The following is a 14,377-nucleotide window of genomic DNA, read 5'->3' as shown; positions in this document are numbered from 1 at the left end:
AATGTGTAAAAATTCTAATAGAGAGGTGTCCGAAGCCTGAGAACACTTACCTGAAACACTTATTTGCTGTTATTAAGGATAAAGGATGCTCCACAAATTATTGACTTTTGGGGTTGAATATTTTTGACGACATTTGTGGAGAGAATTAGTTATTTTTTATTTTAAAATTTGGATAAACTGAACTCTTTGTTCTCAAAATCACTCAATTGTGTATTAAAAACTTACTTTGACTGTTTACTGAGGTTTTAGTTGATGTGTTTTAATTCACATTTTTCAGAAGGCTCTCTTTCCAAGAGCCTCTCATAGCCCTTTTCCACGATATTGTGATGGTTCTCGTGCCGAACATGTGCTCTGCTGGTTCACGGCCAGGGCAATCTGGAGCCTATCGTAAACCAGCCGTGCTTTTCCACTGACCTCAGAGCTGAACAGTGACATAATGGGTTAATGTCTACGTGGTAGTTTCACGTGACTATCTCAAACATAAACAAACATGGCGCACCACAATCCTCTTGCAGAACAAAACAATGCACAAAATAAGATGACAACAGTGTAAGAAAAGCTAACAAAGTTGGCAAATATAACAACTTACTGAGGTCAGCTGCAGAGGACACCGGCGATTCACTGTTTATCACGAGCATTACTGGCTGAATTCAATGCCCCGGTTAGTCAGCAGGCTGTTCGTGTCCGAGTCCAAAACACTGTTGCTCCGTCCCCTGTCGCTTTTGCTTATGTCCTTCTTATGGTCCCTGTACTCCTTTTAGTGTTTTTCAATTTGTTTATGATTTGGTCAATTGTCCGACTGAAGGCAACGTGCATCATTTCGTGGTGTAGCTTCATTCTCGCAGAGTATTTTTTTCCTTTGCGATCTCTCTAGTTTATCTCGGATCTTCGTAAATACCATACAGCACTCGTTTCGTCGTGTTACCTGAACACTTTTGATGTCTGATAATTTTGTGTTTTTTTTTAATTGTTATTATAGAGCGATGAAGTACTACTTGTCGCAGACTGTAACTACTGTTGTTGTTTGGGAAAATTTAACCATGGTGACAAAACATTATCCCGCCCTCAGTCCCCTGACGTAATCGGTTCCTGCGTAGAGACCAACAAGCTTTTGGGGCCGGTGCGGAACCAGGTTTTCACCGGCCCAGGAACCCGCCCCCAAATCATGTCAGTGGAAAAGGGCTAACAGTACTTTAATTGTAGGGCCGGTTCCCCTGGAGCAACCTGGGGTTAAGTGCCTTTCTCATGAACACAATACTGATAAGGTCCTTGCTCAGGATTGAACCCAAAACTTTGTGTCAGGAACCAAGACCCTTAATCATTACAGATCAACCTGAACCCGTATCAGAGACTTAGGAAAGAGTACACAAAAGCCAGAAATCACAGCAAATCCTGTACGCTTTATAACCTAAAACCTAAGCAATGTTAACACCCCGTCTGTGCACCTGTGTGTGTCACTGTTCTCACAATCATGCCATCTTTCTGTCACTCAGCTGCACTTGTCAGCACGGTGTGTCGTGGGTTTAATGCCTGGTTGCCACATTTCCCACTATTGTGTGAGGCCTCCAGCGATAGGAAACATTTGTGAGAACTTGTGCAAATGTTGTCAATAGACTTCGGTTCATCTTGACATGGGACGGCCCCTTTTGGCCTGCAGCAGATGTTGACAGGCCTCCTTCAGGTTAGCTGGCAAGGATGAGTAACTTTCTCTCATGATAAATTGCTTCATACCAGTGTGTGGTTTGAACATGTACCCACGTCCACACACACACACACACTACACTGACACTTTTTCAAACTAACACAGATACTGAAGCCTCAAACTACAGCAATACAAGCTATACTTACATGAGCTCCAGCAGATGGGCTAATCTTTTGGCTACCAACACAGAAAAAGAGAGAGAAAGAGAGAAATTATCTATAAATATTGAAAAAGGACGGAGAGCATGTAGATTGAAAATCTCTATTTTTTATTATTAATAAATATAGATACTTGGATAAAGCAGAGAGAACAATATACAAACTACACAACAGCTCCTGTAGCTGAACTGGTAGAGCATGGCACAAACAATGCCAATGTCATGGATTTGACTCACATGGAACACACTTACTGATAAAATGTTGACCTTGAATGCACTCTAAGTTGCTTTGGATCGAGGTGTCTTCCCAATGTAAATAGTAACTGTGTATAGGTGGGTTTACTTCTATTTTGGGGATTAAAGGCTGTGGTATACAATGTTTTTCCACATGCCTTTACGTCTTGTGCGCAGTCTTTACTCTTTTAAACCACGAGCTTGTGCGAATGCATTCGCATGTGCACTACAAAAGCTTTGTGATACTCTTTAGTACAGTTAGGGCCCTTAGAAATACATTTGATTTTTTCCTAAATTCTTTTTTATTTTTCCTAAATTCCATGTTTTACATTTTTTATTTTTCTGGAACATTTTAATGTTAAATTATTATAATTATTACTACAACTACTTCTACTACATTTAATATAAAATCTATACAACAGTAATATATTTTTGTCTTTATATCTTTAATTTAATGATACCTTTTGGCACAAAATTGAGTGAAGACAGAGACCCCGTTTACGTCTGGTATTAAGATGCGTCTCGGGTGATCTGATTGCACATGGTCAGGTGAAACAACAGCGGCACAGTTTCTCCCAGATGAAGTTGAAATTTAATCTAAGCACAAATGCAACATTTAGAGCTGAATTTTAGTGGAGTACCTGTGTAAGTGGAGCTTCAAATGTGTGTCCCTGCATGTTAAAATCAGACACATTGAAGAAGATCCGTGAAGTTCTCATGCTTGTATATGTATCTGCTTTTCAAATGTTTTTGTTCGGACAGTTATTTCCTTTTAAAGTCACTAGTAACCGGCAAAGTTTAAACTCTAGTTTTAGTGCAGTGATTGATTGACAGGTGTGGGGTGGTGCCTCGCTGCTGTCCGGGATGAATTCAGCAAGGATTAGCATTTACAGCTCAAATGCGATGTGGTCACGTGTTTTTTACTGCCTTCATATGTGCTTTTTGTGATCCGACCACTAAACTTTTCGGACCCCGTTTAGACCTGTATTTAGCGCTGACCACATGTGATCAGATTTTAATACCAGATGGAAACGGGGTTAGAGACTTTGGTGAAGACCTTTGAGTTCCTGTGTGTATTTGACAGTAGTTTTTAATAAGCTTCCCATTCTAAATCAAATGCTGAAATGCTTGCGATTTGAACTTTCATAGCAGCACTGGAGAAAGTGTTTGTGCAGTGTTCACACACCATCTTGAGCATCACTGTGTGTGAGACGTAGTTGTCCCATGAAGTTAGCTAAATCTGACAAAACATTCCCTTGGAGAAAATGAATCATGAATTTAGTACATATATGTTTTTATTTTAAAACTGCAACAATATTTTTTTAGGGGTAGGGTTAGGGATAATCAGCTTTATCTAACAACAACAAAAGTCTAAAGGTTTGTCCCCATGAGATAACTAGGTAAACGAGCATGTGTTTGTCTGTGTGTGTAATCGGTGCTTGAGTCTCTGCCTACCACTCTTCACACACGGCTGAGTTGTTGACTTTAGCTTGAGTGTTATCGACAGTATTCGGTACATGTCCTGAAGCTCCTATACCTCTCTCTCTGTCTCTCTCTCTATCTATCATTCTTTTACGACTAGAGTTTCTGGTTGGCAGACGCTCTTCCTGAGGCCATCACACTTTGAATGTGGCTTTGAAACAAATCAGCCCAGCCTGCAGGTACACAGAGAGATTGAGAGAGCGAGTGTTGAAAGAAATACAGGGATGAAAGGAGGATAAAAAAATAACAGAACAATAGGACATGTTAAGATAAGGGATGATATAGCACAAAGATTAAAAAGGAGGAGCGAGAGAGAGGGATGGGGTAACAATGAAAAAGAATCCAAAAAGGTTGGAAAGGAACAGAAGCTGTGAGATAGAGGGATAATTGACAGAGATGAGGAGAGAGGTATTGACTGGCTAATCTCTAACTCTACCTCCTCTATCTCACATACATGTCTCAGATTTCACCCTCTTGAGCGCTAGAGATGTCTCTGCACTGTTCTCCTCTCCCTGCAGGCACATTCTATCTGTCAGATCAAACAAACGCCAAGCTGACTCCTCTGACTCCTTCCGACCGCAGAGAAATAGAGAGGGAGGAACTGGAAGAAAGGCAGGTGGAAGGAAGTGAGGGGTAAAAATTAATAAGTTTGCACCCCTTTACACAGGCCAAAACAAAGAGATCTTGTTTGATGTGAAAGAGGGAAAATAAGATTCTGGGTATTCTAGCCAGACTCACTCACTTCTGCTCTAAACACACACACACACACACACACACACACAGCCAGCTATTCTCTTACTGCTAACTTACTCTTGTTCAGAAAAAAAGCAGACCTATTTGCAAGATGCAAAACACTTATTTTTTCTAGGTATGGATGTGCGAAACTGCAAATTATAAAAGTCGACTACTCAGTCTTAAGGAAGCCCTATTATGCTGCTTTAAGACTAGGGTATACTATGTTTTTCCGCGTGCCATTCAGTCTCGCACACGGTCAAGTGCTCAGCCTTTCAAAGTATAGGCTCACTCTTTTGACTGTGAGCTCTCATGGAAGTGTTCGATGCATGTTCACTACGACTGCTTTATGGTACTCTTTTTTGTACAGTCAATGTCAGGTGCTTGTGCAGATGTGCAAAGATGTGGGCTGTACAGAGGTCCACAGAATGGAATGGAAAGCAAAGGTCTTGTGACATGTTTTAAAAAGTATTTTTACCTTGACATGTCGTCTTCAAAACGCAATGCTCTTGGCACAAGACAGTAAGGACATGTGCAGTTATAATCGATCTACAGTGGTATTTTGCATAGTCAAGCCACAGTCTTCATCCAAATGTGCATGGCAAAGTGCGTAATTGAATATTTTAAGGAAGGACGTCAAATTAGCCAGGTTAAATACATGTGGTCAACTCTTGTCTTGTAGGAATTGTACAATTTCAGTTGGACTAAAGCAATCGCATGACATTTTAAGATTAATTTTTGTTTGAGTCCAACTAAAATGTAACTTTTTTTAAGTGCATATAAACATATTGACATAATGACTGCCGGTTTCGTTTTCAAAACGCTTTCCATCTATACTGCCGTTTTCAAAGTTGCTCGTCCTCACTGAAACATCTGAAAATGCTTAAATCCCCTTACTGCTGTTGGGCCTCATGTATTCAGTTAGAAGACAAAGGCAGGCCTAACACAGTCGTAAAACCTAACTCAGGCCCACATACAAAGTCATAAATCTTACTGACAAAAACCGCGCCAAAATCAAACAAAGGGAGTCCAAAACAGACTACAAATCCCATGAAGCCTTGCTCACTAAAGGATCAAACTCTCAACTCCTATTGGATGAGGCACACAACAGAACGCCCCTCAACCATGATGTCATCAGGAGTAGAAATACCTCTGAAATGATTCCGGCAACTTTGCTCGCCGTGTGTAGATGCAGCTCATCGCTGCTCTCAGGTGTAGCCTCGTGGCACAAGGAAGTAACGTCCGACTTGAAACTGTGGCTATACAATCTCCATCTCGCTGGACGAGTTGAGATTACTCTGAGTTCCACCGAACACTCTAACGGATCCGAAGGAGACCGCCGAGCAATCCACATCTTCATCCGTTTGCCTGCAGAAGTGAAGAGATAAAAGATTTCTCTTCCATCTTCAATCAAGTTGACGTCGCTGATTTCTCCGCCAGGCCGCCGAGAATCAGCAGCCGTACCGCCCACCGACAGAGCGAGGAAACGGCCTCCCGTCATCACCCGAGCCTCGAGGAACCGAGTCAGAGTTAAAGGACGGATGAACACACATTCTATGTCCTCATACGATTCAAGTAAGAGGTTTACGTCTGGGCAGAGATAGAATATTATAGTGTGTTATTCTTGTGTATCAAGGTTATTGCTTGTACAGTTTAAGGACCGCCGAGTCCGCTCATTGCTGCTAATAATACTCAAGGTATTATCACAAATGAGATTTGCTGTGTTGTAGTCCAACCACATTGGACTTTTGTGCATTTCCGCCATCGCGGGTGAGACCGGCACACTGCGTTTATCCATTAAAGAATCAAAGACCGCGGGACGGTTTACGAGCCGTCCACCGCATCTCTGAGTGATAAACTAACAGCTGCTTTCTCTCCCACGATCGCGAAATCAGCTTTGGGGCCGTCACTTTATTCTCTCTCTCTCTCTCGTACTAACCACACACACACACGCGACCCCTCACAAACATTCTCGCACACATTTTTGGCTAGTAGATAGCATCGTGATAAAGCTCAGCTTTGTCCCTAAGCTATCGTACAAGCAGATGCACGCGGTAAACTGGTAGACGCCATTGGCTGGTTTCTCTCCACCCACATACTTTCCACGAGAGTCACGTCCGCCATTTTGAGCGCGTCCCTCCTTACACACACACACACACACACACACACACACACACACATACACAACCTCATATGTTATAGGATTATTTTGATTTCCATATCTAATCATATCACTGTTTAGTTTGTAGTTGTAAGTCAGAAGTTTATTGACTGCATTGTATTAATTATTAATTGATATTACTGCATAAATAAACTTTGTTTATATTACAAAGAGAAGTGTTTTGGTTTGTTTTGCATACACCTGTGTCAAATGCTGACGGGATGTCAGTGCTCGGATTCAAGCCTTCATTCATTATTTCGTTTCAAAAATCGATATTCGGATGTCGATTTTCCTAAGAGAACAATCTAATATTGAGACTGTTTTACTATTTGGTTATCAGTCCCTGATTCCATGGTGGTGCCCCAGTAATATTGATCCTTATTATTATTCTATTGATTTTTGATAATTGATAATTATCTTTGATGATTGTTGAATTTGAAGGATCAATAAGCTAGTGTTAATTTTAATCAATGTTTCATTGATGTTAACAATTAATGATTATCCTTGATAATTGTTGATTTAAAGGATTAAAAAAAGCTAACATTGATTAAATCAATGTTCTATTGATTTTAATAATTAATAATTATCTTTGATAATTATTAATTAATGCTAATAACCAAACCCGCAAATTTACTGGAGCCCCATATGAGGTTTTAATGAGTTAGATTCAATTAATTCATTTAACTATTTATTAATAACTAAATAAATAATTATTAATTATTTCTGATAGTAACACTGATCTAATCAACCAGTAAAGACCTACACTGCACATGCAAAAAAACATCAGAAGCATCGCCCTGTGTTATTTCCATGTACGGTGTGAAATGCAATTGTCCTAGAGTTCCGGTACAGGACAGCAATTCCATAATTCCGTAAATTTCCCATCGCCTTAAAGGAATACAATGTGAAGGCTGTACAAATTAGCAATTTATCTTTAACAACTCTTTCAAAGTGGATAGCAGGTACAACAATGCTGCTACAACATGGGCCACCATCTTGACTGTTTTGGGTTAAATGGATCACATGACTGCATCATGAGACTACCAATATGTCAACTTTTTTTAATATCTCAGTTAACCCTATCCACAATATAACAAAAATGTTGTTTTCAAATTTATCAACTTGGGAGAGTGTTTTCGAAAAGCTAAATTTTTGCTGGACAAAAACACAGTCTCAGGCCGGAAGGAAGGCCAAAACGTAGAAAAAAGATGCTTTTTTAAATGAAAACATCTTAGTGTGGACTTGGCCTAAAACAGTGAGAGGCAACAGCCAAAGAGATCCATTTACACATGTTCATAGAAAAAAAAATTAAGACATATTTGAAGTCCAATAATTAATAAGAAATCAATCAATCATTGTTTTAAAACATATCTTGAAGGTGATGGATTTGTAACAAAAGTCGTGCTTTAATTGGTGTAGCAGGGGTGTTTAAATAAAATGAATTTAGAAACAAAACTTCTCGAAAATGGTTTTAGCGTGCTAACAGTAAGTGTTGGGTTGTCAGCATGCTAAACCTTTCTTCAAGAAGTTGTATCTCCAAATGTATCCCCTTTAAAGATGATGTGTGAAATCTTTCAATGTTAAAATATTTCTTGTATCCCAGCTTAATCTGCAGTCAACTATGAGGTTTTTTTTAGAAGATTCCCCCGAAAAATGTAAAACACTGAGGCTCTCTGGTCCTATCAATTGTTCTGTTTGCTTTAAGACAAAAAAAATCTAGATATACTCACTAGTCAAACTAACTAATTGACTAGTTGACATCCAGATCCATCCTTAGTTCTAGGACTTTTTCATTGTTCTAGAGCTTTAACCAACAGGTGCGTTGTGAAACTGTGGTTCTACAGTAGATATTTGCCACAATGGAAATCTTATACAACACACACTTTCCAGTATAACGACACACATATGAACCTCTGAAACCAGACAGAGGCACACGTTCACACAACACACACATACACACACACACACAAAAATGACATTGACACACAGCTTGGTTCTCACACCCTGGCTAGAGGCTTGCAGACGCACCGGTCTGACCACTCACATACACACACCCTACTCTGCCAACCTCTCTCACACTGCTCTTCCTGTACTGTGCTCTCAGTGACACAGAGAGAGAGAAAGAGAGAGAAAAAAAAAACTGAAAAACACCTTGTTGACTTTAGTTCTCGGGTGTCACCTCACCTACACAGAATGTATTAGTAACTCCAGAGAGCACCTTGTGTCAGCCTGTTCCATTTTGAGATCACACGCACACCCAGGCAGCCATTTCAGGTTGCTAAAAGCCTGCATTCTTCAAATCTCGACTCAAGTTCTTGAACTTTTTGAGCATTGCAGCACTAAAACTCAAGCTGTAGAGAGTCTAGAGCTGTTGAATCTAGTGGCGACTGGTGTGTGCAATCCCTATCAGCCTGGGAAGGTCACATTTTGTTGCTTTATTGCAAGACTTTATGGAACTTTCGAGTGCAAATGATCACGATTCAGTCACCTTTTTTCCCTCCATCTCCATAGGATAGATAAATCACAAATTAGATTTCTTTAATATCTCAATGATGTCTGTTTGACAGCAATGATATTAAATGGAGATATTTGTTTTATCCTCTTCTTTCTGAGCTGTTTCTACTGAAAAATAAAACCCTTTGTGGTCTCCTCTAGAGTTTCAGAAGAGATCTCAATGTCAAAAACTGTGCTGATATACTGTATGTATGTATGTATACACACTACCGGTCAAAAGTTTTGAAACACTTATTTTTTTTCACAGTTTATAATAATAGTAAAGTCATTAAAACTATGGAATAACATAAATGGAACTATGGGAATTATGTTGTGACTAAACAAAATCCAAAATAAATCAAAACTGTGTTATATTTTAGCATCTTCAAAGTAGTCACCCTTTGCCTAGAATTTGCAGACATGTACTCTTGACATTTGGTATAGGGTTGTGTATATATGTATGTATGTATGTATATATATATATATATATATATATATATATATATATATATATGTACACTACCGGTCAAAAGTTTTGAAACACTTGACTAAAATGTTTCTCATAATCTTACAAATCTTTTGATCTGAAGGCGTATGCTTAAATGTTTGAAATTAGTTTTGTAGACAAAAATATAATTGTGCCACCATATTAATTTATTTCATTATAAAACTAAAATGTAATAAAAAATAAAAAAAAGTTTTTGAAATTGATGACTTGGACCAAATAATAAAGAAAAGCAGCCAATAAGTGCCCAACATAGATGGGAACTCCTTCAATACTGTTTAAAAAGCATCCCAGGGTGATACCTCAAGAAGTTGGTTGAGAAAATGTCAAGAGTTCATTTCTGCAAATTCTAGGCAAAGGGTGACTACTTTGAAGATGCTAAAATATAACAGTTTTGATTTATTTTGGATTGGAACATAATTCCCATAGTTCCATTTATGTTATTCCATAGTTTGGATGACTTTACTATTATTCTAAAATGTGAAAAAAAAAATATAATAAAGCATGAGTGTTTCAAAACCTTTGACTGGTAGTGTATATACATACATACACACAAACACACACACACACACATATAAATACACACACACACACACACACACACACACACACATATATATATATGACATTTGATAATTTGGAAGACTTTGACTAGATCCAATCAAATGCTTCTAAATTATCTGAGCTATGATATCCACTTATATCATATTTGGAATTTTTGTTGAAACCCCTGTGATAAAGTTGATACTTAAATGAAACATAACTCCATTTAAGTCTCCAGAGCTATGAAAAAACAACCCCCATGTAAACTGCCCTCTGGGTCATCTCTTTTCACTCACTCTTTCTTGTCAACTCTGGCTGAAGAAACTGAATAGTTTAACAGACACACTAAAGTCTGTCTGAGGTAAATCTGGATGATTACTCGTATGAACAATGAGTGATATAAGTCTGAGATTTGATCTAACCTATCTTACTCAACTTGAACCTGTGCTAAAGGCCTAAAAGTGACTCATCTGCTTTCCTGGTAATATTTGTTGTGAAAATCACAGAAAAGCAGAGGTCGCAACTTTTGGTTGCAAATTACCAACATTGGGAAACAAAGTTTAACTCCTTAGAGGCTGAAACATTCTGAGCAGTAATTCCACAGACATCTCAAATACTTTTTGAAGTTTTTGACATCTAAGTGGTGCTGAGGTAAGCTTGTTGTGCATTTCTGCACTGATATACCACAAGGTTGAGCTTTAACAACAAATGTGGTTTTAATGGTTTTGTTATTTTCTTGTTGCTGCGTTTGGAGACGCACTTTCCGTAACCCCAACCCAAGTGCAAAAGATCATTTTCAAGGTAAGAAAGATGGGTGAAAATTGTCAAATATATTTCCATGGCTCTAGATTGTAGGAAGAGGATTCATTCAATGCTGGGAAAACGGTCCCTCTGTGTTTCACAGCCATTGAAATGTAACATTATAGGTTTGTTAGCAAGTGTTTATTTTTGGCAATGTGATAAATGTAACCCTCAATCATACAGCATAAAAAGCGCAATTACAAGCCGAGATGTGCTACCACAAGCACTGTTCAACAAACAACAGCAGTAAAGGAGCCAGCAATTAAAAGTGACTGAAATGTGAGTGTATGTGTGTTAAACTTTGGAACCACAAGAATTGGATGCATTTCACCGTTTTTCCACTCCAACTGTTTTTGGAGTTTTTTTAATCCGCTTTGCATAGTTTTTCCTACACTCAGAGATGGATTTGAATGCATCGCAAAAACACACACACATAAAATCAATATTTAAAACCATGCATTTGTGGGAGAATTCAAACTCTTTCAGGAAAGCAGATTTGGCAATATTAGGCTGACCTAATTTCATTATTTCTGTGGAAGACATTACGTTTTGGAAAAGGATTTTTTTCTCTGTTAGATTTCTCTCGCTGAGCCTTAAGAGTCTCCCTGCCTTACCTGCAAAAGCCTGTTCCATTGTGAAAGGTTACACAGGTAGCATTGTTCACACATGGCTTCACGGGGTCCACACACTGCAGCGCTGTGAAGGACAATCAAGACATCAGAATTAGGACTGGAACAGTAAAAATAAAATCAAGCTCTGTGCTAAGAATGTAATATAGCCATTTGCTATAGAAACATAAGTGAATTTATTAGTATTAGCAAATAAAACTAATAATAGTACAAATTCAAAATTAAAACTATGGATGCTCCCAGTGTGCGAATTATACAATGAGTTTATACACTACAATGACAATGCAAGAGGGGTCAGCTATTTCTAAGGAATTTCTATATGTAATTTCCAGGGTGCAACCTGTTGAAATTCCTCTCATGCAAACCAAATTGTCCTGTGGACAAATCTTTTTTGAAAGTTTCTTTTGTAATATACCTGTGATATGTAGACTACATTTATAATAAAGTGATAAATAATGAAGCACATACACTCACTAAGCACTTTATTAGGAACACTATGGTCGTAATAAAGTGCCCGACGAGGTCTTCTGTTGTTGTAGCCCATCTGCCTCAAGTTTCGACATGTTGTGCATTCTTAGATGCTATTCTGCTTACTACAATTGTGGTTATATGAGTTACTGTATCCTTTCTGTCAGCTCAAACCAGTCTGGCAATTCTCCGTTGACCTCTCTCATCAACAAGGCGTTTCCGTCTGCAGAACTTCCACTCACTGGATGTTTTTTGTTTTTGCCACCATTCTGATTAAACTAGGGATGTCATAAAATATCGATATATCGATTATTGATATCGATATATTTTTGAGGCATCGATATATTAAAATTTATCGACATTTAAATTAGAAGCCCAATTTGCGTGCTTTCCATTACACTCTGTTGGCCTCTGTTTAACAGTCTTGCGTAATTGCGTTTGCAGACCACAAGAGTGCGATATAACATTTTCTAATGCACACAAGCACACACACACACACACACACACCCACAAACACTCGACGAGCTAAAGCGGCACAAAAGATGGTAGTCCAAAGTTCTAGTACTTCTTCAAGAATGAACAAAGTGACGTTGATCAGTTTGCAGGTTAGGGAAACTGGTGTAACAGCGCAAATTGAACGATTAGAAATGGCGATGTTTATTATGCTATATCTCTGTATGTAGCCTTGAACAGGTCTTTCATTCAGGCTATCAAACCACAAAATGACATACTTGTAACTGAAAATACATTGTGTAGGCTATATGAAAAATTAATGAATTCATGTTCACAACAGATAATCCAGTGATGGCTAGAGTAAATAACCTTTGTCCTTTGATAACGACTTGGGTCGAAATTAATGGAAAAGTATGCGAGTTGCGCTCCGTGGCACTTGAGACTGTTGACGCTGAGAGGTGGTGGTGTGAGCATACCTTTGTAGAATATAAAAATTGTTTCTAATTTTAGAACGCGCCATGACGTCTGCTAGATGCATCCGGTGTGCGACCCCCTTTAATTTACCCTGCCGCTCACACTTTATTAAAGTTGTGTTGAGGGGCCTGGATAGCAAGTAAAGACGCAAACTACCACACCTCACAAGTTCGAATCCAGGGTGTGCAGAGTGACTCCAGTCAGGCTTCCTAAGCATCCAATTGGCCCGGTTGCTAGGGTGGGTAGAGTCACGTTGGGTTAACCTCCTCGAGGTTGCTATAATGTGGTTCTCGCTCTTGTTGGGGCGCATGGTGAGTTGTGCATGGATGCCACGGAGAATAGCGTGAAGCCTCCACACGCCCTATGTCGCCGCGGTAACACGCTCAACAAGCCATGTGATAAGATGCGCGGACTGACGGTCTCAGACGCAGAGGCAACTGAGATTCGTCCTCCACCGCCCAGATTGAGGCAAGTCACTATGCCACCACTAGGACCTTGAGCACATTGGGAATTGGGCATGCCAAATTGGGGAGAAAAAAAAAAAAAAAGAAATATGTCTGAAGAGACAAATACTAACGAGCAGCCCTGTTTATATCTGAAAATCTTCCGATTATCGATGCGTGAAAAAAGCATCGAACCCAAGCCTAGCTTAAACTCTTCAGTTTGTTGTGCATGGAAATCCCAGGAGATCAGTAGTTACAGAAATACTCAACAAAGTCTGTCTGGCACCAACAAACATGCCACGAGATCAACTTTTTTCCCCATTCTGATGGTTAATGTGAACATTAACTGAAGATCCTGACCCGTATCTGCATGATTTTATGCACTGCTGCCACATGATTGGCTGATTAGGTAATTGCATGAATAAGCAGGTGTACAGGTTTTCCTAATAAAGTGCTCAGTGAGTGTATATTTTGTAGATTCAATACTGATCATAACTGAAAGTGGTCAAGCAGCCTACTGTTGCTATGGTTACCTACTCAGGCGTATTGTGAAACATTGTTTGAAAATGATAATAAAATGTCTGAAATGATGATAACAACAGCTGATAATCATAGCTGTTTTAGCTGTTAAACGACATGATGGCAGATATCATAAATCTAGACAATTCTGCCTTTTTTAAAGGCAAAATCTGTCATCAAAACATCTTAATGTAGGCCTACAGTTGAAAAAAATCGATAAATGTTTAGTACTTTTGGAACCTGACATAAAAACGAGTATATTGCTTGATTAAAATAAGGTCTGACATTCTTGGATTCCAATAATCGCCTAATCAGACCGACAGAAAAAAAAGAAAAAAAAAACATAAAAAAAAAAAGAACACCGCTAATCATGACTAAAATAATGTCACTCTATTGTCCTACACATTAGTCTTTCAAAAGCAGCCAAATCTACTCTAAGATTTCAGGATGTTCCACAGATCTGAATGTGGCAAATTTCTGACGTCACAAAGCAAAGGCAAAAGGCTGCTGCAGATTGTAACCACACCACTCCCTCTGACACAAACTCTACAGACAGAATTGTTGAGGGAAAGAGGTGAGAG

At 38.9% G+C, this 14,377-nt stretch overlaps 1 pseudogene; it reads right to left on the bottom strand.

Annotated features, from left to right (window-relative positions):
- LOC127415233 (neurogenic locus notch homolog protein 2-like) overlaps positions 1-14,377 on the bottom strand; it is an 83,569-nt pseudogene that overhangs the window by 42,131 nt on the left and 27,061 nt on the right.

Source organism: Myxocyprinus asiaticus, chromosome 24, assembly GCF_019703515.2.
Source record: "Myxocyprinus asiaticus isolate MX2 ecotype Aquarium Trade chromosome 24, UBuf_Myxa_2, whole genome shotgun sequence".
Classification (NCBI taxonomy): domain Eukaryota; kingdom Metazoa; phylum Chordata; class Actinopteri; order Cypriniformes; family Catostomidae; genus Myxocyprinus; species Myxocyprinus asiaticus.
This window is presented reverse-complemented; position numbering and strand designations above follow the sequence as displayed.